The sequence below is a fragment of the Taeniopygia guttata genome, chromosome 4A (genome assembly GCF_048771995.1).
Source record: "Taeniopygia guttata chromosome 4A, bTaeGut7.mat, whole genome shotgun sequence".
In the NCBI taxonomy this organism is placed as follows: domain Eukaryota; kingdom Metazoa; phylum Chordata; class Aves; order Passeriformes; family Estrildidae; genus Taeniopygia; species Taeniopygia guttata.
The window spans coordinates 4,210,632-4,232,463 of record NC_133029.1 but is presented as its reverse complement, the minus strand read 5'-3'; the positions used below and the strand labels follow the sequence as shown (position 1 = coordinate 4,232,463).

Sequence of the window (21,832 nt, the reverse complement as noted above, 5' to 3'; positions counted from 1 at the left end):
AAAAGATTGCCACTTCAGAAAGAGTGCAGCTGTCTGCACTGCCATGAGTTGATGCCTCTGAGTTCAAAGAAAACTCCAGGCAATCCCCTGTGTTCCTTCACTTTATGATATACACTTTATGATGCCTCTAATCACAGAATAGATTTTATAGGAATTTCCATCACATCTCTCCCTCTTGATTCTATTTTTTCCCACTGATGTAATCTCACAGTCTTCATTTGTAGGGGAGAAGAAAAGAGAATAGCAAGAAATTATTTTGACACTTTTTTTTCCAGGTTTCTACCAGTTGTCAGCCCTTCCACTAATGGTTGTTACAAAATTAAAAGGCACAGTGAGAATGTGGAGCACTAAACACAGTCTGAGTCACACAATTTTCACTTCAATTTTTTGCATTTCTAACCAACAGCTCCATTTTAAGTGTTCCATCAGGAGAAAATGGAAGTAAGCAATTAAGGAGGAGGAAAAAAAAAGGAATAAAATGGTAACTAATTTGATTCCAGAAGATTATTTGTTTATTTTACACAGAGTTTCAAGGGCTCATTCCTCAGTACATTTTGTCTCAGAAGAGGGAGTGCTTCAAACACGGGAAGCAGCATCTCAGAATACTCCCTAAATGCAGGCTGATGGGCATGTTCTCTTCCTAAAATGCCTGATCTTGCTCCTCCTGAGTTCAGCATCTGAATTCAGAGTTCAGCTGAAGCTGAATCAACTCCTGCATTCAGCAGTTCACGCAGGCCTCCAGAAATGCACCAAGTCCAGGCAAAGTGGATTTCCCATGAGCAAGGCACGAGGCTGACGTGAGAACAGGACCTGGAAAAACCCCGAGGTTGCTCTGAGAGGCAAAGACATAAATTATAGATGGCCCTGCACTTTGCAGAAGAGGTTGCTGTGCTGAGTGTCACGGAGGTGGAACACGAATGGACCCCAGCAGCAAAGGGGCAGCGAAAAGGAGCGACAGAGGGGTCACGAGGGGAGGCACAGATGGACAACTGCTGCACAAAATAACTTGTCTCTGCTGAGGAAGGGGATTCCAAATCCCACAGAACAATTCTCAGGGCCAGAGCAGCTTCTGGCTGGTTCTTGGTGGTTCCTCGGACATTTGTGGGTCTCCCTCTTGACAGACTCCAGGGAAAGTCAGTTCAGAAACACAACTGACATAAAGGCTCCCAAACAATTTTTCAATTTCAGAAGGAAAAACCCCCAGATTTAAAAGTAACCTGCAGCAGAATTATAACCCAGTTGTTTGCTTTTCTGTGTTTACCTCAGGTACATCTGGTGCACTGCTGTGGTCAGTAGCTCCCACTGAGTGTCTACAACATCTTCACTGGGGTGTTAATTCTTGAATTAATTTGACTCAATTAGGAACAGCTACAATTCACATTGAATTTCACAAGAATGACTTGGCCAATTTTCAGAATATCAGCTGGGCCTTTTTGCATGAGGAATTACCTCTCTCACCAACAGGACTTCACTCCAAAGAAATATCTGTGATTTAATACAAACCTTTGACATTTGGGTCATCTGCCTGAAAAATGAAGACTAGTTTTGCTTACCACTGAAATTCCCAGTCATCACGTTACCAGTTTGGCAGATCTGATCATTTTTACTGAGTTAATTTCCATCTCAAAAGAAGTCCTTTTACCCCTGACTTTTTAAGCTCTTTCTGGCTGCTGGCAAGAATTCAGTAATGCTTCAGATATTAATGTTTATTTTTAAAATAAGTTTGTCCTTTAGGGAAAAAATTAAAGGTACATGTGGCTCCTTAAATATTATAGGTCTTAATGTTAAGTATGACAGTGGAGAGACCTCTCTTTTTACTTTTATACCGTTTAAATTTGTATTTGTTCAAATGGGTTTTGACCAGTTAATTTGTCTTGACAGCTCTCAGGGTCACATTTAGTTTATCCCCATAGGTGCCATGTTCTGTAGAGGAATAAAATGCATTTGTCTCATCCAGTTGCCTTTGATTTCCATGTTTCTGTGGGTAACTTTGAAATCGTAAGAATTATGCGAATTGGATTAAATAAAGTGTAAAAGAGAATAAATAAAAATGCCTCTATTTCTATAAAGTCTTGCCTGAAAGATCCTCTGATGGACAAAATGACCACTGAGAGTATCAAATGTTGGAAACGTCTGATTGCACCCATAAAGAAGGAATATTTCTTTAGTAAATAACCAATCTCAAATATTTTCATAGAAGTATTTACATTAAGGTTGTGGAATGACTATGTGTGGGAGGAGGCTCAGTTTGGCTCAAATGATGAAATTCCATCATTGGAGGACATCAAGTTACTCTAGAGGAAGCAAATCAGGAAGCACATGAAGCAATAGTTCATTTTGTGTGGGCAGGAAGTATTAGTATTAGAGAGTATTGCTCTCTAAAAATATATTGAATCCCAAACTAAGCTCTGAGGGCACAGAAAATCTTTGAAAACGAGGTGCATGAAGAGAATGTCTTTTAATGTCACAGCTGTTTGTAAAATGAAAGCAAATAATGAGTAGAGTTTCCTGAGCCCAGCCACCTTGAGAAGCTTGTGACAGAAAACAGGTGACTAGAACAGGCTGGTGCACGCAGGAGCTTTGTGAAAATATATCCAGAAATTGATTTACACCAAACCAATCCAAATGGCAGGGGATTTTTCCTGCCATGGGTGTGGGAGCCATTCAGGCTTTGCTGCAGCCTTTGCTGTTGCTGTCAGCTGTGTTCTTCCACACACAAAGGAGCATCGTTCCCTGGGACAGCAAACTGCACATCAGCACATGCTATGCAAATCACAGCCACTCAAAACCCTCTCCCTCTACAGAGGAATATTCAGAGAATCATCTCTCTTAATAACAGGCGTCTACAGCTGCCAAGAGGTCTGCTATTGTACCAAAATTCAAAGAATTCAGTGTGTGCAAAGAAGGAGCTCATGGGTTTGCACGTGAGTGGCAGTGACAGTGGGAAGCACTGTCAGGCTGCAGCATAAATTGGAATTAAATGACAAAAAAGAGTTTATCTCACAGCCCTTCCAACAATTTTCTTTGAAACACTTCTAATCCTAGAACCCAGACAGGTGTTTCCATCTGTAGATAAGAAAATATGTAAATGGTTTTTAGATGCATAAGTCCCCTGAAACTTAGTGGGGTTCAGGGTCTTGCTCACACAGCAAACGTGAGCTCTAACTCAGGTTCCCCTGGCCTGAACCCCACACAAAGTGAGCACCTTCCCCTTTGGAGCTGGAAGCAAAAGTCAGTGCACTTAATGAAGGACAATCAGTTCACATCAAGATCACTGCAGCAAGCAAACCATCCAGCCCGTGTGTTTTCAGGGGAAAAAAAAGACACCAGACAGGAGAGAAGTATCTGGCATTTCTCCAGGAAAATGAAGGTAGTAAAACCAGAAACATCTGCCCAGAAAAAGGAGAATATTAAATAACTATTTGGAATAATTAAAGAGAAGCAGATGCATAATGAACGACTGTGAAAGGTGGTAATCTCAAACACTGACACAGTAATCAATAAAATAATGAAGGAGAGGCAGAGAATAAGCAAGATTAGGTCATGGGGATGAGATCTTGGCTGTGCACCTGGGGGATTCTCACAGGATCACGTTTGCAACTGGAAAAGACCCGACAGAAGGTTATGCAGTGAAAGCCTAAATTTATACTGCTGCATTAAGTTCTCAGCCTGGAACTGGGAAAAGAGTGATTTACCTGATACTGAGGGCAGTCAGAGACAACTGACTTTAATAAAACCAGAAGAGCAGCTGACAATATCTGCTTTCATCTATTGGTAACTTCCATCAGGACAGAATTTACTGAGACAACTTCCCAGCCTTTCAGTCCACTGTTTCACAGGAGATTTCCCAACTCAAACTCTCAGGAATGAACCACAAAACTAAATCTGACTCACTAAGGAAAAATGACCTGGATATATTCTACTTCTATCAGGCACACTGATTGACACGAAACCTTTCAAATGGGGGGGCAGAGTGTTAAAAAGCACATTAGTGTTTCAGGGATCCACATTCCATGTAAATACCTGGTGGCTTATAGCAGCTGAGGAGCACTCAGTGCTTTTGAGGCCTTTTGGAACCTCAGTGATTCTGTGACTACAGTTTTGACAAGCAGCTGCATATCTTCAGGATCTGCTCCTGTGGAAAGCCAATTCTGAAAATTCCCTGGATCAGTTTAGACACTCTAAATGGGCTTAACCCATAGTTAAACCCATGGGTTTAACACGTAGGGGTTTAACCTGGGTTTTTAACAATCTAGATAAGGAAAAGTCACCACCTAGAAGTGTGATGGGGGAAGGATGAATAACCTTTGAAAGAGGATAAAGAGACTTGATGGAAACATGATCAATTCACCTGTTGGTGCCTCTTAATGTGCCACTGAAACACCCTGAATTCTACATCCAACTCTGGACTCAGATCCTAACACATTTAGATGATCTTGGAACTTATTTTGTTTTTCTTTGAACCTTCAGGCTTGAGGGCTCTTCAGAAGCTTTGCAGTGCCCACCCTAACACTGGGAGTACCCAAACCTGCTGATGGGAGATTCAAGTGTGACAAGGATGGTCCCCAGGACATAAAATGACTTTTTGGTTCGTTCATCTGAGACAGGGGATGAAAATGCTGGCACAAAAGTGAGAGCTGGAATATTCCCATAAAATATCCATGGGAGGAGTGGAAACCCACAGCAGGAGAAGGGAGGAGGAGGAGCTGAGGGGGTCTGTGCTGATGTCCTTGTCAGCTTCCCAGGTAAAGTCAGTGAGGGAATTCTGAGCAGTCTCCACTCAGCAGAGCAAGGATTCCTTGTGCTGCCTTTTCTTGAGAAGGAAGGACATGCAAGGCTGCCTTTCCAGAGGCATTTCCATGGCAGGGCTCTGCAGGAATGCTGTGAGGACACACCAAACTTCACTGGATCCTTGGGGCTGACAGATAAAGTGCATGTTTAGGTGGCTTTCACAGCTCATTTCAGTCCAGTCCAGAGGGTTACACACGAAAATTGCTTTCAGCAGCCCTGTCACATCCCAGTGGCTCAGCAGCCACTCTCACAGCGGAGTAGAGCCAACTCAGCAGTGTCTTGGTCAGGGCTGTGTCCCTGCAAAGTGTCCCACAGTCTGTGCTACCATTATTATGCATTTACACCACCAGACCTTCATGATTTACCCAGTGATCAGGTTTTTTAAATTGACTTTTTACAATTGGCTTCACTGAAAATAAATGGGTCAGTTGTTTCCTTTCATACCTTGTTGGCTTCTACCATGTTTCTCTTGGTTTTTAAGGCAATGGATGAAGAGAATAATGTGGATGCTATAAAATGCAAAATTCACAGGCATATGTGGATAATTTGTACACATATTTTTGCAAAGCTGAAACAAAAGAGCAAAACCACAATTTGGTTTCATAAAGATGTCACAGAAGTAAGGGACAGTTTGTTGTTTAATTTTATTAAAATCCATTGTCTTTTCTACCTGTGAAACCCAGAAATATTCTAAAATACAGGCAAGTAGCCTGTAAAATAAATACTGTTTGACAAAATATAGTTTTCAAAAGAAACATTTTCCAGTGCTAAACCAACACAAAACACCTTTTAAGTATAACAACATTACTGTTCAGGAAGAAGATTATTTCCCTTTTACCAGGCTACAGAAACGTGAACTTTGAATTTCAGCTCTTCAGTTCTGACCTCAAGAGGTGCCAGTGAGAGCACAGATGGATGATGTGGCAGCGACTTTCTGAAGAACTGAAAAATCAATCAATATTTATGAAATCCTCTCTCTCTTTGGAAGACAGAATTATGCTGAACTTCAGTGCTTTCTGCAATGTTTACAAGTAGCATTTTAAAATTCCAAGGAAAATAAAGTTTGTGCCATGGGTTTGGCAGCATTTCTGCACCAGGCTGAGGTGAACTGATGGGTGGTACTCACCTATCAGCCATTAAATTCCCAGAAATCTGTCCATGCAATCCACCCAGCATGTTGTAAATGTTAACACTGCACAAATCCTGATTTGAAGAGCTTGTTTGTTTATTTGGTGCTTTCTTTCTTCTCAAACAGTTTTCTTTTGATTCTCTCAGGCTTTTGGAAAGGAAATGTCCCTGTGCAAATAGCATTATTTTAAATATACTACCAAAATTGCTTGGCTCCAAGAAACCATATTTTAATGATTCTGCTGCATGATGAGTCCCAGTCTAACATTGAGCTGCTCTCAGAAAATACAATCAATGTGCTCAGGTATTCAGGCTTTAAACACCCAATATCCTGAGCACACAGAAACAGTTCAGGGCAGAAAAGAACCTGAAGATTATGATCCAGTTCTCCCTGCAGCCTCCAGAAAGCTGCTTGGAAAAAGGCTCTGGAGGTTCTTTGATCTCCAGTACGCAGAGAAAGGTGTGAGGGAACAGTTCTGAAAAACTCTGGGTTTTCATTACCACCTCCAGCTCTTTTAGCAAGAGCTGCAGCACTTGTCACTGATTAAATAACACACTTGGTCATTTAGTTAATTGCCTGGGTCTCCAAGATAAACAAAATCACTTGAGCAAAACTTGCTGCTGATTTTTACATGGCTGTGAGGTATACGATAGTGGGCTTGTGTGGATTTAAAACATAATTTTCCTTAAACACTCAGATGATGTAAAGACAAGACGCTTTAAATATATAAATCTGAATAGTCACAGCCTCATCATGCTCCTCAAGATCTCCATTCCTAAACAACCTAATCATGTGAACAAGCTCCATGCATTTTGCTGTGCTAAAATACTCTGTGTGGGATACAGAAAATACAAGTACACTTCCAACACATAATGCTGTTTGGAAACTGGATCTCTCCAGAGGCAATTCCTGCCTTCTTAATTTCATGTTCCTATTTAGATTAAGTATCAGGGAGAAATCCTTCCCTGTGAGGGGGGGAGGCCCTGGCACAGGGTGCCCAGGGAAGCTGTGGCTGCCCCTGGATCCCTGGAAGTGTCCAAGGCCAGGTTGGACAGGGCTTGGAGCAACCTGGGATATTGGGAGGTGTCCCTGCCCATGGCAGGGGTGGGATGAGATTATCTCCAAGGTCCTTTCTCTACCCCAAAGCATCCTTGGGTGCAGGGCCAAGGCTGGAAATGTCAGGAAATTCAGGTCTGTATGTACATGGGTGCTGTTACACACACATCCATATATCCACGGACAAGCTGATATCTTAGCAGAAGGAATGCCAGCCAAGTGTGAGGGCCCAAACTGCACCCAAAATGAGTGGGAAGAGCAGTGCTGCATGGAGGGGCTGGGATGAGAGCCTGGATCTGGGATGAGTCACAGCTGCTGTGAGCCGTGAGCACATCCTGCCATGGAAAATGCAAGAGTCTTTGTACAGCCGTGCCATGGCCCTGCCGTGTCCATGCCTATGTTCATGTCCGTGTCCATATCCATCTCCATGCCATGTCCATGTCCATATCCATGTCCCTGCCCATGTCCATGTCCATATCCATGTCCTTGTCCATATCCATATCCACGTCCATGTCCATATCCATGTCCTTGTCCATGTCCATGTCCATATCCATGTCCCTCCCCGTGTCCATGTCCATATCCATGTCCTTGTCCATATCCATGTCCATATCCATGTCCGTGTCCATATCCATCTCCATGCCATGTCCATGTTCATATCCACATCCCTGCCCATGTCCATGTCCATATCCATGTCCTCGTCCATACCCATGCCATGTCCATGTCCATGTCCATGTCCATGTCCATGCCATGTCCATGTCCATATCCACGTCCCTGCCCATGTCCATGTCCATATCCATATCCATGTCCATATCCATGTCCATATCCATGTCCTTGTCCATATCCATGTCCATGTCCCTGCCCATGTCCCTGCACATGTTCATGTCCATATCCATATCCATGTCCATATCCATGTCCATGTCCATATCCATGTCCTTGTCCATATCCATGCCATGTCCATATCCATGTCCTTGTCCATGTCCTTGTCCATGTCCATATCCATGTCCATATCCATATCCATGTCCATGTCTATGTCCATATCCATGTCCTTGTCCATATCCATGTCCATGTCCATGTCCCTGCCCATGTCCCTGCCCATGTCTGTGTCCGTGTCCATGTCCATCTCTCTAGCTGCTGGCTGGACCATCTCCAGGTGCCAGGGCCTGCTCAGGACCATCATTCCAGGGTGTTCCCATGGGATGAGCTTTCTGGCACACATGGGTGCGGGCAGGACACACAGAGGCAGCTCTGAGCACAGATTTGTGCAAAGACCTGGGACAGAGATGCTGCTGCTGTTTCCCAAATATTGACGAGGAGCTGCTAAAAGCAGAGTTGTCATCCCTTTGCCTGTTCAGTTTCTAAAACTGAGAACAGATGAAGTAAGAACTGGCTGTTAAACAAAAAACAAACCCCACACTCACTTCTGACCTTGATTTCCTACTCTAACGTTCTTCCCAACAGTTTTATGTGCCTTCTGCCAAAAGGAACAGCTCACTGGAGGATTTACAATTCCTCCCTTGGGTATTATTAGCTAAAACATACCCATATTCAGCCTCAGGATGTTTAATGTGTGTCTGTTTGTTCATATATCACATACAAATAACTGTAATTATGTACTGTCCTATGAGAATGTGATGGAATATAATGCCAAACCACATTTTGAATTCCTCATTTGTTGTCAATTTTTGTGTGTGGAATTTTCTAAAATATTATGAGGTATATTCAAGTTTAAGCCAAATTACTTTTAAGCTGTTGAGGGAAGCACTAGTCCATTATTTTCCACTCCTTTCCTAGTCACTAACAATCCACATGCACTACAGTCAGGCCTTGGTGATAAATAGCTCTGCAGAAAGTAAAAGCTTCTCATTTTCTTTGATTCCATCTGCAGGTGGTCAGTTTAGGTTCAACCAATATTTCAATCCCACTGTTTAGCTCAGATAAATTTCAGACAGGTTCATTCCATGCCATTTTTGCTTTACCAACAGGTTCTTGCTTCTAAAACAGTAGGGGTTTTTTTCCTTAAAAAGAAATTAAATATACTTTAAACATCCCAATTTAAGAGAGGGTAATGCAGAAAAATACAATTTTAAAAAGTGAGTTAGGTATTAATAGACAGACCTGAATGTCTTTTTATCTGTAACCAGTAGTATAAATGTTCCAGGAGTGAGTCACACTTTGAGTTCTTGCCAAGAATGACGTGAGTAAATATCTCCCAAAGCCAGCTCTTTTTCAGCAGACTATTGTTAACTGGCATTTGATATATTATAGCAGCATTCATCACAGCTCTTCAGATAAGGTTCAGTCAGGAGTCCAGTTACATTTGCTATTTTCCTTTCCCCCCCATCTTTTTTTCAGACCATCTCATTCAGATTTGCTTACACACCGGAGCACTTGACCCAAAATAAAATAGTGGCACAAAATTTCAGGCAAATATTTTGTTATATACATATACACACATATCTATGTATATATTTATCCACTTGACGTGTCCATGGTTAAGCTTTCCCCAGCCTGTATCTCTGTGGTAGTGAGTGTTTGAAGCTGTGAATGCCACAGCCATTGAAAACAAGTTTTCTCTATATTTAAGAGCCAGAAGATGATTCAGAACTATCTGAACTGCTGTTCTTAGAAGGACTTGGTTTCCAGGAGCTAATCCTGGGGTGGGTTTTAAACCAAGGTCTAAGACACCAGGCTGCTACTGCACATAGGTTTTTGGGGCACAATTATTGAAGCTGCCTGTTTTCAGTTCTGTGCATTACATAGCAGCAAAACCAAAGCCACATCCCTGAAAATATTTATTGAATTTTTCAAAGATTTTCTGAATGCATAATTTCTGTAAGGCATCAGTTACATCTTCAACATTCCCAGCATTTTGTAGGAAATATGGTGTTCAAGGAATCTTTTTGGTAAAATATTGGTACAATGTCACTAAAAACATTTGTTAACAAACTGAAAGCAAGACCTTTGTAGCTTAGGTTCACGATCATAATTTATCATCTAATATAAAAATATAATGATAGAAAACAAGCTCATTTTTATTTTAACCAATCGTTAAACTGGCAGCAGAACGCTGCAAATGTGAAAAAGAGGGTGTTTAAATCTTGCATGGCATTCCTCTGAAATTCTGCTGCTATTTCCTGAGAGAGCAGCTGGTAAATCCTGCCAAACGCTGCAAACCACAATGTCAAGTTCCTCAATCCCCCAGTTACTCCAGCAGGTTTTCAGATCTTCGGGCACCAGACAAGGAGCTCTTCTTTGAATCTCCAAAGAGAATAACTCTGCAGCAGAGATGTGCCTTGAAGCTGGAACATTTATTCATGGATCAATGGGTGGCGTTGCTTGAGAGGAGCCGGCAGCCTTGCAGTCTTATTCCTGTCAGTATGTTTTGATGTTAGACTGGAGGAGATTTGTCTAACACTTGAAAGGAGTCTTGGGATGAAGGGGAAAAAAAGGGAAATGAGATCAAACAGAAGCCTGATTATATAGTGTTTAAATAGGAGCTTCCGGGCCATATCGAGCAGTTTTGAAGTATTAATTTTATACCCTTTTTTTTTTTTGGTGCAAGAAAAAAGATTATACTTCTAAACAAACAAGTAATGGTCCAAATGTGCAGGGTGGAGGCCTGAGGCGTGAGCTGCTGTTTTCATGTGGGGAAATAAGGGCTATTTCACTTTGTGCCTTGGCATGTCAAAGGAAGCCATCACATTGGCCCAGTTTTCATCCTGGTCAGAGCTACAAGTTATTTCTTCTTCTAGGGGAAATAATCTGGATGAAATTTTTTTTTTTTTTTTTTTTTTTTTTTTTTGCTATTTTGCTATTTTGCTACAGAAAAAGGAAAATGGAACTCAAGTATGAGCATCAGAATTGCTTCCAGGGCTGAGATTGATCCATTAGGAGAAGCTGTTCCTGTGTGGGAACGCGTGCCTGCATTCCTGGCAGGAATTTACAGTGGGATATTTGTGGTAGGAGAAAGTGTACAACAAAAACCTGGTCTGCAAACACTCCCTGGTGATGGGGCTGAATGAGGGTCATAGAGGATTTAAACATTGCTCCAAAAATATCTCCAGGTTTTGCTGTGCAGAAAATCTTCCAGCTGCAACCTAAGGCAGAGCTCAAGCTCTGCTGGTGCTGCTTAGGGAAATAATTCCTCCAAATGAACTGAAATGTGCACAAACTGTAGTGCTAACATGGACAAATCAACACTTTGAGAGTTGTTGGCTGTATCTACTTCTGACCATGAATATCTTGTTTTCCCAAGATATTGGTATTAGGGATTGCTTTTGTAATTTTTTAGTTATTTAAAATGTTCTGCGGTTGGTTTTAGCATTCAGGAAGGACTCAGTGAAATGTAAATATAGGAGGTGTCTATACTGAAAACTGCAGAATAGGGCACTCAAAATATTTTCAGATAAATCCACAGCAAGCAAAGTGAACCAACCCATGATAAGAAGATTGGTTCTCTTGTTCCAGACAGGTTTTAAGATCAGTCATTTATTTTCATTTCAAGGCTCCATTGCAGACTCAGGGTAACCATTTCCAGAAATACACATTTTATGAATGTACAGATGTGGGGAATTAAGAGTGCAACCCTTCATTGCTTTATTAATGAAATTCTCTACACCTGAGGTAGAGGAAAGTTTAGTTGGCTTATAGTGATCCATAACTGATTTTACATCTTTCCCATGGATTGATCTCTGGGGAATAATTCCAGTTTTTGTAATCAGAAAGTCATTGTGCTCCTTCCTGGGAACTTTTTGCCTCAGACTTAAGAAAGATTTTCAGATCAGAGGCCTGGCAGCAATGTTGTTCCAGTTCTTGCTGGTGTGAATAAAGAAGGTATTTGGTATCTCATGACGAATGAAAAATTAATTTGGACAGCACAATTGTAATGAATTTCTCTTTATTTGCTTAGCCTTTTATGTTTTTGCAGTCATATCTAACAATCAAAAAAATATTTTAATTATTCAAGAAGTTCTGTGAACACTGAGCGAGTCAAAGCTAGATTTGGAAACCTGCTTTTCTTTTGTTTTTTTTCCCCTACTATTAAGAACTTAATTCACCCGGTGATTGGCACTCAGTGTTCAGCACTTTGTAAAACTTCCTGATTTTATACCATAAACAGTTACATCCAATTTATTCCCTCCTGGTAAAGAGGGGGCATCACATGGGACCAGGAATTAAACACATCAAACTGAGCTTTGTCAAGGGGGCTCTGAGTGACAGATGCTGACCTATATATTCCTGAAAGATCTCTAAAACTTGCTGCTAGTTAGGAGATGGTGGTGATGCCTTAATGGCTTTGTGATTCCAGGAGTTATTCATGCTCCAGTTTTTCCCTCTGTGTTGATGCCAGCACAAGAATTCTCTGAAGGGGGTTTGGAACAACAAAATTGCTGTAAATGGAGGTGAGTGTGAAGCAGAGCTCTGTTACAAGATCTTAAACAAGAATAAATACACATTTAAAATCTATTTTTAAATTTTTTTTTAAACAGCTATAATCAGAGGGAACTCAAAATTTCACTTCTATTTTCATGGGCTGTGGTATTTTCTCTCTAAATATATTAAACTAACAAGGGAAAGGGTAGAGTTTGGAGGAGTTATGCAATTGTTCCTGTTGCTATTTTTATTGACATAATTACAGAGAAATTCTGAATGAACATAACTTTTCCCTATTATGTTTTTTACTTTCAGCTGCTGATTTGACTAAATTTTCAGTTTACCTTTAGAGTAGCTTGAAACCAAACCAAGACATGCAAATTTTAAAGCACATTTCCAATGATTGTAGATTGGCTCCAACCTGAAAGGCTACAAAGGGGAATGAGCAGATATTTGCTCATCTGAATATTTTTTCTGAGGGCAGATTTATCCAGAACATAAAATATGAATTAAAAATTTTGCTAAGATATGCAGAATATCAAACAGAATACTTCCTTTCCTCCATATTTTTTTAATACCAGCCATTTTTGGCAAAGCTGTGGAAAGCTGCTGTTTTATTAAGGAAAGCAAATTGCTTGGCCAGTGGTTGAAGGAAAAACAAACAGCAATTAATGCTGTTTATAAGCAGTTTTATAGTGTTAAATTTCAGAAATCAGTCTTGCTGAAAATATTGCTGGCTGAGTAAGATTTTGTGATTTTATTAGTTAAGAGAGATTCATATATTTTCATTATTATCTGAATTCTTGAATAATATGTGGAATCATAATAAAGGAAAAGAAACCCATCAGCCATTACAAGTTTTATAGAAGTGGGGATATGTCAACATTTAAATTTATGGTCTTGGAAAATTTGTTAGAATGCAAAAACCAGAAGATTATGATTACTTCAAAGCTTTTGAGGGATCCACAGAGATGAAGGTAGGCATGGGGAACTGGAATCAGATATAATGAAAAAAAAATTTTTTTTTTTTTTTATATAATGAAAAAAATTATTTTTTTTATATAATGAAAAATAATTGAGGAAGAAAAAGGATTTGATGAAGCTAATAGGGATTTAGGGGTGAAAATAGCAGCAGTGCAGGGAGCTCTGGCATCTCCTCAAAGCCAGAGAAAATGGAATTTCAGGGCTGAATTCAGCACCCTTTGGGGCAGCCTGGCCAGCAGACATCTGCAGGCAATTCTGGCAAACCCTACTGGCATTTGGTTCCAGATCTGAAGAATTTTGCTGGACGTTATTTTTAATGCACGAGCTATAAAAAAAAATGATGCTTTGGAGAATTCCATGTTTATGTTTATGCCATGTTTGCCTCCAAAATAAGGAGCAGGATGTGTAATTCAGCAAGTGCCTCATTAGATGTTTTATTGCTCTTTTCTGTGCTTGCACAGCCATGAGCTGAGCCTTGATGGGTTTTAATACAGGAAATTCTTCCCTCTTCCTGCTGAGTTATTGACTGTTATTTTGGGGCTTTCAGGGGGGGTTTGTGTGTGTTTTAAAAAGCTGGTTTGAAGTCAGCTTCAGGGATGTGGCTGCAAGGATTTCAGCCGATGGCAGGAGCCAGTTTTGGATCCCTGTTAAAGGGAAATGTGTTCAGGAATGCCAATAATGGGATTGCTGATGCCAGAGCAGGAAACTGATCCTCAGGTTGGGGAACCCACCTCTGCCCAAAGTTTGGTGATAATTTCTGAATTTAATTATGAAAGATGATGTGCTAATGATGAAATCCTCCTATCACATCAGCTGGCAGGGAAATGAAGGCTTGGGCTTTCTCAGGTGCAGACTTTTGTCTCCATTATGTGGCGTTACCTCATTTCCTTTTTTGAGAGGTTATAAATTCGGGCAGGTGTGAAATGTGGTTTTCTCTTGGTAGTTGCTGGAGCTGCTCACCTATACCAGTTTTTATGAGCTTGGAGTACCATCCCCTAAACATTTATGTTGTAGAAATTTTAGTTTTTAAGCGCAAAACTACTTCTGGTACTGTTGAGGATATTTGTAAAGCAGTTCCAGAATATTTTTTTTTAAATAATGCTTTTTAAACAGCCCTGTTTCATCCTGCACAGCACGTGCATGATCATAAAAACTGTGCCAGTTAGTTTGGGATCACTGGGGAATACATTTTGTTTTGTGTGGATGCTCAGCTGGGCTCACAAACAGGAGTTTGGCTCTTGTGATGTTTCAAGAAGGAAACAGGTACGTTATGTCAAGTGTTGCATGCAATATTTCCTGGATTTTTCTATTTCATTTGCTTTCAGGTATGTTTGATACTCCCAGCTATCAAACCAAGTACAGGGTAAAGTAACTCAGGAATATTTTGGATAAACTATGAAAATGTTAGATTATTTTTGGCTGCAATTTCAGAACTTCTAGAGCTCTGGATGGAGAGGAGTCATTTTAATGTGTACAAAGAATACATAATTTATTCTTCTTTACAATTTTTTGTACCCCTTCAGTTATAAAAGCTTTTTCAATGTCTGTAATTTTACATATTTCTGCCATAGCATAAGCCACTGCAGAAGAGTCTGATCCATAATTCCTGAGGTGTGAAATGGGCAAAAGCTCCTGGTCACTGTGGTTTAGGCAGCTCTATGTTAACTGTGTTATCCTCAAGGCAGAAACAAACCTTAACCAACACAGAAGATAATTCAGTATTGCAATTCTAAAAACTCCTGAACTTTGTCCTCTGTCCAAAGAAAGTTCTCTGCTGTTTGTGCTTCAGTGCCAGTGTGACATTAATTAACGAGCTGTCACTCACCACTGCTGAGCGTGGATCTGTGAGGTCCCTTCTTTGAGCATCCATGACAACTCTGATGCTACTGAAGCCCAGTGGTCTCAGAGAAGATATTTTAAATAACAACTCTAGAAATGTAAATCGTGTTAAAAATGCCAGGTTTCCAAGCAGACTGGCTGTTGCCTTAATGAGAAATGAGATTTCATTCTATCCCTGTACCAGAACACCTTTCACCCCCCAGTTCTGTGCTGGGGCTGTGTTTGGTTTGGGGTTTATTTTCCTTTAAGGCACTCACTGGGGAAGTTTCTTGGTTCATATCAGAGTCAGTAGTAAGAAAATGCTTAGTAATTTTTGGTTGATATGTGAAATACTCACCCTTTCAGGTATTTGCCACTGTTATTTTACATTCCATGACTGAAGCTTTATTGTAAAACTTTGCTTTAATACTTTGGATTAATCTTGGGGTTTGTGTGCAAGGAGGGAAGGGGATTAAAGCTCTGATTTATTGCTGTGCTCCATGGTGCTCATGAAAGGTCAGCTGTAAACATCTCCATCATCTCCTGCAGCCTCCTGGCTGGGGTAGGGCCTCTCTGGGACCCCACAGCTCCTTCCTCACCTCACTATTTGGGAACACCCCTTTGGAAGGTCTGGATGCCAATACCAACACCTCCCCAGCCTGGGCTGGCCGTTGTTGGCCAAAATGACATTTTGCTGAGTCCTGAGGCATCTGGACATCCATCAAACTTAAGTCTTTACCTGTGATTATCCTGAGAAAACTCTCTAAATTCTCACCTACTTCTGAGCTTGTTTGAGTTGGCAAATTTACCTTCTATACTCAGTGGGGCCAAATACAGCAAATAGAGATGTTAGACACTGTATTCAACCCCAAACAAAACTGCCTGCAGATGTGTACTTTGGGGTTTTGGGGGTTTCCTATTCATTGTTGCATTTTTATCTTGTTGGCAAGTGTGAAAAATTGACGCCTTTAGCACCAAGTCCACGCATTTGAAATTAGAGTACAAAGAAGCTGCAGCAATGAGACTTTGAGATTGAAATTATAACTGGGAGTGGTCAAAGCATTCATTTAAATGTAATAAATGAGACCCCTCTCCAGTTTTTTATGTTTTTTTAGACAATATGGATTTATTGCAAGTAATATCTGCCTATGAAGTTTGGATTTGGTTGGTTTTAATTTTATTAGAGCCTGAATAAAGCCAGCATTGTTTGTTTTTATATGCTTTTCTGCATCTTGGTTATGTCATAGGGGTGATTTCTACAGATGAGGTGATTTCAGGTGGAGATTATGGTTATTGATGCTTTAATTAAGGAGCTTGGGTAGTAAATGGCTTTCTCACATACAAAGAGTTAGTTGCTTTCACACAGTAGTAAACTTAATAGGTCTTATTTAATTCAACTGAATAATTAGTTCCATAATTCAAACTCAAAGTTTAACTGTTGGACCAGAGTGCAGCAATATTCCATTTTTGTCATATTTAGTACTTACTGTAATACAGAAATTTTCGGCACACACACGAAAATCTCTTCTGAAGAGCAAAGATTATCATTTTCCCACTCGATGAACACACAGAGTTTAATATACACTTAGATAAATCTAATTGAAGTGAGATTAATTAAATTCAGCTTAATCCAATTCAATTGGTCCCCATCTCCCCGACTGTGGTGGTAACAACCATATGCAGGGTTGGCTGTGAAAAGAATCACTGCTGAAAATTCCTCTTTCCCCTCCTTTTCCTTCTGCAGGGTCAGTTTTAAGCAGGATAATGTCATTAATCCTGTTTATAACAGGGTTCCAGGCGGGCTCAGATGGGTCAGGAATCCTGCAAGGAGGGCAGAGACCTCTTTGAGTGGTTTTGCTGATGAAGGGGAAAAAGTTGCAGAGAATCTCTTTTGCCAGAGATGTGACTTGCCTTGCCTGGTTCTGCTTGTCAGCCTGATTTCTGCAGGATTCCTGCAGCCCTAATTACAGCAAAGCCAAGATGCTCTTCAGAACTCTGAATTCTGTAAAATTTTCTGCTGTGTCAGCAAATGAAAATTCAAGTCACAGTCTGTCTTTAAAAATCAGGCTCCAGCCCCACCGTGATAGCAAAAGGGACCTAAAACTGCATCGCTCTAAGGAAATATTCGATTTATTGGGATCTCTAGTAAAAAAACAAAAAACCTAGAAACAAAAAACTAAATATGCCCCAAAGCCAACTCCTTCACCCCAAAAAACTCTGTTTCAGTGTTCTGGATCCCTGAAACTGTTCATCATTTTGCTCTTGTTTAAAAGTAGGAGAACAAAAATGTTCCAAGGAACTTAAAATAAACCCAGCCTATATTATAAAGCAATGCAGAGAGCATTATTATTGTAATTCTGTGAGAATCTGAACTCCACACACACACTCTCCAGCTCTATGGTAATTTCTAAACTCTTGGTCTGTTTTTATGTTTCCATTCCCTCCTTCTCCATTCATTTCTTCAAAAATAAGTCACAGAGATATTGAAGAGCAGCCAGATTGTTCAGATTTGTTATCCATGTATTTATAAAAGAGGCTAAATGGGAATACATGGACCCCAAAATCCTGCATGGAAGCATTGCTGAGAGCCCAGGTACTTATTCTGAGGTTTGGAAATTGTCTGAATGGATAGTGATCAATACAGTTCACTAACACAGCCCCTCTAATGTTCCCCTTTCCTGGCCAGAAATCTGCTTTTTCACATTATCACATTCTGCAGGGCTCGTCCCCAGGTCCCTGAGATCTGTGTTCTGCACAGTTCAGAGCTTTGCAGCCCAAGGCGAGATTTTATTTACATGGAACAGCATTCCTGGAAGTGTAGGTTAGGATCAACCAAAAGTAATCTCAGGGAAGAAAAGAAAAAAAAAGAGGATTCTTTCTTGATTCAGCAAGGTGATGTTCATAAAAATAAAGTCAGAACCTGTAGAGCACTGGTGGGAGCACAGCAGTTGTTTGGCTCTTTTCTCACATGCCTGATGTATTCTCTATATTCCTTTTTTTTTCCCCCACTTTTGATTTTCTAAGTTTTTTTTCCTAAGGCTTGCAGCAGTTGGCTTGATCTTCTTTCAGATCTGCAGTGAGATGAACTAAAACTGGCAACTACATAGTGTAATTAAATATATATTTATATTGATAATAAATTATGTGATCAGTACATTATGAACTGTAGAGCTGATGGAACCACAACTCCAGCGAGGATATTCCCAGAGGATCAGGTTTTTGTGGCACCATTTACAAACCACTTGGCCTTAAAATCTCTTCCACTAAAGCAGAATTTGCTTTAATATTTGAAAATATTAAGAATCAGAATTTCCATCCCTTCTCTGAGGTGCTACTTCTGTTTAGGAGCTGACTGGTTTGCTGGTTTTTGCTGACTGGTTTCCAGTGTTCTGTTGTTTGTTTGCTTTCTGAAGCAGCTCGTTCCCCTCTCTCTGTCTGGCTTTAATCTCCAGCCAGTCCTTCCCTGCTGAAATGAAAGTGTTCAGCTCCTGGTATTTTCTTTCTTTGAACAGGTACAAATAAATTGGAGCTGGATCACTCAATTCTTATTTTTTTATAAGCTGAATGAAGTGAGGAGATGAACTTGTGATGTTCCTCTAAATCCTGTGCCACTTTTATTCATTTTTTTCTGATTTTTTTATTTTACCATCCCATGGTGCATCCAGAGGTAAAATCCCTCCTGTTTCAGTCAGTGCATTTTTACATATTTATCTAAGCTCAGGTTGAGTTTTTCTCCATGGCACTTTATCCTGAGGCTCAGATTAACTCACTGGACCATCTCAAGTCTTTCCCAGAATATTTTATTTTTTCCCCCATTCTCCAATATGCCCCACAGTCCTCAGTCCTGAATGTGCAAAATGGGTTTGGCCACTTAAAAACTGACTTCTTTGAGAAGTTCAAAGCCACCAAACAATCCAGATTGTGCTGTATAATTGCCGTAACACCATCATTATTTACATTTGCATCTTTCTTGCTGGAATCTGTCCATTTTATTTGGAGTGGTCTGATGTTTAATAACAGCAGAAACTTTTAATGAGGGGCAGAAAGAAATTGTGGTAATTGCATGTCAAGAAATGAATCACCTGCCAATGGATGGGAATAATGACAAGACAGAAAAACTTGGTTCAAAGGAAGCAATGGGAAAAAAAAGATTGGTAAGACTATAATAATGCATAAAAATAATTAAATGGGGTTAAAGATGCTTGCAAGGTGAAAATGAGGATTTTTACTCAGTTGCAGAAGAAGACAAGGTGTAATACTGTAAATTTCCTACCCAGTTCCAACAGGAAAAGGATAAGAGACTACATGGTCTCTAATGTGGTTAAGAGAGAAACAAAATAGGACAAATAACTGAAATTGGGCCCTCTTTGGCTGTTTCTCTCTTTTAAAGACCAATTTCACTGTCTGGTCAGTATATTTTTCTTTATAGATTTATAAAACACTGAGAAAAGCCCCAAAACTTCTCAAGGGATCCAAGCTGGGGGATTTTCCAGCTGTGTTTTTCAGTCATGATGTGGTGTGAGTTACGTGAGATTTCCTGGTTCTTTCCCCTCTGCCCACCAAGTGATCTCTTGGCAGTGCTGAGTCGCAGAACCTCGGAGGGTGAAATCACTGAGCTCAAATTTGACAACTGAATCCCATATAAAACATTTTATGGATTCCATACCAATAGGATCCAGCTTTATCTATGGTTTTTCCTCAGTGGTGATTGTTTTTCAGGCATGCTTTCATTCTAAAAGCAAAAACTTCACTAATTCTCCCCTCACTCTGGTTAATAAATGCATTTGGTGGGGAAGGGATGCAATCAGAGCTTTCTGGGAGGGTTTTGGGATGCAATCAGGGTCAGACCAGATCGTTTCCTAGAGGTGAAGTTCTGCATAATGTCTCCACAGCATTATTACTCCACCAGGAATCCCCTGGCTTTCCTTTGGAAGTTAATTAGAGTCTGTGCAGGGAATGAGTCAGACAGAATTGTGTGGCTGAGAGTGTGTGTTGATTACAGCACTGAAATCATCCTAATGGCTTCTCTGTCTGCTGCTAAAAGCAATTACTGGCTGGTAAATTTTTAAGCTGTGAAATGTAATTTTAAGAAATACTTTGCTTAAAATAACATTAAGAAAATAATATACACAAAAGAAGTGGTGGTCTTCATGCTCTGCCATGTTTTCAGCTAAGCAATTTTTTTGGAGACGGTGACTCCAGGACCTAGATTTGGGAGAGACTTTTTGGGAAAAATGGAAATAAATTTACTGAATTGAAAGTGCTGTGGAGCTGTAAATGCTTTATAATATTACAGATGGCAGAAATGGGTTTGAAATGTTTGTAAAAGTGAAGGACATGCCTTTTAAGGATCTGAACATGAAGGTGTTCATTCCCCCACCTACTGAGCCAAACATTGCCTTTTGACTAATGTGTTTTGCCTTTCATGAAAATGAGCAAATTTAGGGTTGATGTGAACAAGGCATGAAAATACTTTTTTTTTGTTATTCCATTTCTTTCCATCTGAGAGAGCCCAAGCAAAAGCCTTTTCAGGCTCCTGGATGGCTGACTTGCAGGAGTTCTCAATAGGAGATTGTGATGGAAAGCTGAGCATGGGAGACTGAGGCTTTTCTCACAGAATGCCATGGATTTTACAGGCAGATAAGGATAATCTTCCTACGAAGATTTCACTCACTTTAATAATACTTTGAATAATGGTGTGATGGCTACAGGGCTCTCCCAGATCCTATCAGAGGATATATTATCCCACTGGTGCCTGTATATTTTACTTTCCACTGTGTAGTGATTACCTTTCCATTTTTTCAGTTAATTCCTTTTATAGATCAGCTGTGGTTCAACAAAGTCATATTTATTAGTACATTATCACAAGTTCTTTTTGTGTATATATATTTTCCAAGAAGGGAATGATGGCAGCATGAATTTGCCCTTTCCTAATTTGGTTTTGGCAGGAAAAGGAAAGGTTCCAGTGAAGTTCAGGTCAGTCAGGAAGAAGCTGTGGTGCTGTAGCATTCCTGCAGCTCCAGTTTAAAGGCTGGGAATTACAGAATGACTGATATTTCAGATGAACCATTTAAAGTCATCACGACGTAGCAGGAAAGTGATGACTACAACTGACAAGTCCATGTTTTCTTCGGAGTGCTGTGATTCATTTTAGCAGCAGTCAAGAAGTAAGAGGTGCTTTCTCCCTTTTTGGTATTTAAAACAAACTTGGAAACCTTTCAACAGCTGAGGTTGATCTCATGGAGACCTGGTGTGTTCCCTCTGCCTCCCTCTTGTTCTGTCATTGGAACAAACACAGAACAAACTCAGCATCCAGGTGTGAACACCGTATGCATTTTACATTCTTTATTCCCTATCAGTTCATGTTCTTACTGTTTTCCAAGCATTTTTCCTACTGTTTTCCAAGAAGGTTCCCAGCTTTCCTTTCCCCCTGCCTTCATTTTCCTCAGCCTGTTACTCTGCTAGCACATTCCCTGGAAACCACTAATTCAGAAATTAAGTTGCATAGCTGAACCCTGGAATTACTTTAGAGGGAGGAAAATCCATGCAGGTATGAAATAATTGGTGAGAGTTACTGTGAATTACGTGCCGTGGCAGGAGCTGTCGGGATGCAGATGAGCCCTTATTGGATTTTCTTTGTGCAGCCATTTATCCACTCATTTTTCATCTGTTAACAATAGA

At 40.3% G+C, this 21,832-nt stretch overlaps 1 protein-coding gene across 1 annotated transcript in view; it reads left to right on the top strand.

Moving 5' to 3' along the window:
* LOC100218233 (connector enhancer of kinase suppressor of ras 2) overlaps window positions 1-21,832 on the top strand; it is a 170,122-nt gene that overhangs the window by 18,381 nt on the left and 129,909 nt on the right. The window lies entirely within an intron of this gene.